Consider the following 3,542-nt stretch of genomic DNA (forward strand, 5'->3'; position numbering starts at 1 on the left):
TGTGGAGGTATGATGTTTGATGAATTTGAATTAATATATATTGTTGACTATTGATATAAAGCCTTAATGAGGTTGATAATGAGAATTTATAGTGATGGAATGATGATTGGTGAATGTGTTGATGGAGGATTAATTTTAATGTTATCTATAATTGATGTTGATGATTGAGAATGGTGAAATGTGATGGAAAATTGTATAAATGGTGAATTGTGACCCAAGAAAGTAGATTGTGCTGTAAATGGAAGTTTGGTATTGATTTAGTTGGATATGGCTTCAGAATTTCGGAAAATGAATTACTTGTGGAATTTGGTAAAAATGAATTTTGGTGAGCTTTATCTGATCATAACTCATGCCTCAGTTTTCAAAATTTGTTGCAATTTGTATAGAATTAAAGTCCATTGAAAACTCTTCAAAATGATATAAAGTTTGTAAAATTTGGGCTTTTGTAGAGGAAGTTATGATCATTCAAAGTTTGGTGTCAAAATTTGAAATTCTGCAAAGATGAAGAATTTTGTGATTTCTGGTATGTGCGTACACACAGCCTTGTGCGCACGCACACCCCTGTAAAAATTTAAACCTGTGCGCACGCACAGCCCTGTGCGTACACACACGCAGGGGAAGGCTTTCTGTTTAGAGCGCTAGCACAGCTTGTGCGCGCACATAACCAATGAAGAATTACAATCTGTGCGCACGCACACGTTGGGAAAGGCAATCTGTTGGGGACGCTAGAACAGCTTGTGCGAGCGAACAGAATTATGAAAATTTGTACCTGTGCGTACGCACACCCTTATGCGTACACACACGTTTAAAAAAATTTTTGGGCGTGCGTGCACGCCCTGTTTCTCAAACTTAAACTTTGTTTTCAACTATTTCACCTTCCCCAGAAGATTGTAAGCTTCTGTGACACCATTTTAAGACTTTTGGGCTTAATTTTTGGTATGAGATCATGGAAAAGAACCTAAGAGATTTAGTTGACGTTATTTTGAAAAATTAGAAAACGGTGGCTTAGCTTTCGGGTGTACTGAGGATGGTTTGATGGTATACGAAGGTAGATTGGTATATGAAATGAGAACTGATGAACTGTTGAATTCGGAATAGAAATATGAATTGACAGTAGTTGAGATGATTCGAGGACTCCGAATGGAAATGTTGATTTGACAGTGGTTGAGACGAGTCAAGAACTCGAATGTGCAATGATAAATCATTAATGTATCGAAAATATTTTCTGAAAAACCACTGAACTACTGTTTTATATTGAGATTGATGAGACACTATGCGCCCGGCAGGGACGGTGGTTAATCCCGCCTGTCGAGGTAGCGGCGGCAGCGCAAGAACGGTGGTTAATCCCACTTACGTTGTGATGTGAGGTCTGTGGCAAGAGTATCCCGCTCGCATCCCTTCGGATCAATAGAGTGTGCAGGCACAAAATCCTGGATGGTGATCCGAGCACCTTATCTCGGGGGTTCCCAATGATGATTCCGAAGGGCGACATCTCCATGGAGGTGTGTCGGGTTGGTAGTTGAACCGACAATGTGATATCACAGCCAATAGGATAGGCATTGATCATGTGCATCTTCTATCTTTTTGTTTGCTTTGCCGGCTTGTAATTGTTTGCCTATTTGTATAACATGTCTATTTGCCTACTTGAATTATTTGCTATATATGCCTATACTTGTGTTTTACTTGCATTGCAATTAATTGTGCTTTCTATTGGGATTGAGGAGGTTCAGAAGGCGGTGGCGATGGGATCACATAGAGGATAGGTTAGTAAAGGCTGTGGGACAGCGGAGATCTGTTAGACTAGAAAATCCTCTAAGTTAGATTACCCTTTTAATATGTTAAGGTTTTATATATGCGTTACTATTTTAGTTATTCCTTAAGATTGAATCTTGTGATGGATATGAAGTCTAGGATTGCCTTTGGCGTCCAGGGGTCTTATATCTTACATCACTGGGTACTGTTACCATACTGAGAACCTTCGGTTCTCGTACCATATTCTGTTGTATTTTTCAGATGCAGGTTGCAACCTACCTCGGTGAGTTATTTGGATGGTGACAGAAGTGGAGGATCATGATACTTTTGGACTCTTTTTGATTATTCTGTCTATATATCTCTCATTTTTGTGTTTTGTTTTGCCTAGAGGCTTGTATTGAGAGAGAAAAACTTCTATAAATTATTTTTAAATTTCAGGTTCTGTTTTGTCTGTATATATGTCTAGCCAGCTTAAGCTCCGCGAGCCGTGGCTAGATTCTTATGATATTAAACTCTTATCTTTTGTTATATTATATCTATAGCTTGTGCCTTAAGGTAGTAGTTCCGTTAGTACGTTTTGCGCTTTTCAATTCCTGTTTTTGAGCTATATCCTTTATCGGGCTTCTAGATTATATTAATTCTTTCTATATCGTATATGTATGAGCTTAGAACTGTCGTAACATTTGATTAACCTTTGCTTTACGACAAGAGGTAAGGCTTAGGCCAATTAGGGTGTTAGATTTCACCTTCCCAACAAGCTTGTAAACTTCTGTGACACCTATTAAAGACTTTTTGGCTTGTTTTTGGATGTTAAAACATAGAGAAGGTCTTGGGTGGAATTATTTAGTAATTCCTTGAAAAGTTAAAGAACAGAGGTTTAGGTTTCTAGTGTGCTGTGGATGGGTTTGGTTAAGTGAGAAGGAAGAATAGTATATTGGTAATTAATGATAAGGGATTGTGAAAGTGGTGAACTGATGAGTTTGGAATGGAATTTAAAAATTGGCAGTGGTTGAGGTAAGTCTGGGACTTAAAATGGAATGATGGATCCATGATATATTGAAAAATGATTTCTGAAAACCATTGAATCACTTTTTTATACTGAGATTGTTGAGACGCTATGCGCCTAGCAGGGATGGTTTGGTTGGATCTCGCCTGTCGAGGTAGCGGCGGCAGCGTAAAGGCGGTGGTTCGTCCCGCTTACGTTGAGATGTGAGGTCTGTGGCAATAATATCCCGCTCGCATTCCTTCATATCACTAGAGTGTGCAGGCACAAAATCCTGGACGGTGTTCCGAACGCCAAATCTCGAGGGTTCCCATTATGATTCTGAAGGTCGACATCTCCATGGAGATGTGTCGGTTTGGCAATTGAACCGACAATGTGATATCACAGCCAATAGGGCAGACATTCATCATGTACATTTTCTATGTGGTTGCTTGCTTTGTCTACTTTCATACTATGCCTACTTGTATAACATGCCCAATTGCTTCTTGATTTACTTACTATACTTGATTATTTCTTCTGTATTACTTGTATGTAATTATTTGTGCTTTCTACTGGGATTGAGGAGGCTCGGTAGGCGGTGGCGATGGGATCGTATGGCGGTTAGGCTGGTGAAGGCTGTGGGACAGTGGTGATCTGATAGTTAGAAATCCCTTAAGTTAGTTTACCCCTATTTATAAAGGTTTTGAAGTTATGGTTTTAATTTTAGTATGCTTTAAGTTATATCTTATGATGGATATGAAGCTCTAGGATTGCCTCTGGTATCCCGGGGTCTTATATCTTACATTAT

The sequence above is a fragment of the Arachis ipaensis genome, chromosome B08, assembly GCF_000816755.2.
Source record: "Arachis ipaensis cultivar K30076 chromosome B08, Araip1.1, whole genome shotgun sequence".
Classification (NCBI taxonomy): domain Eukaryota; kingdom Viridiplantae; phylum Streptophyta; class Magnoliopsida; order Fabales; family Fabaceae; genus Arachis; species Arachis ipaensis.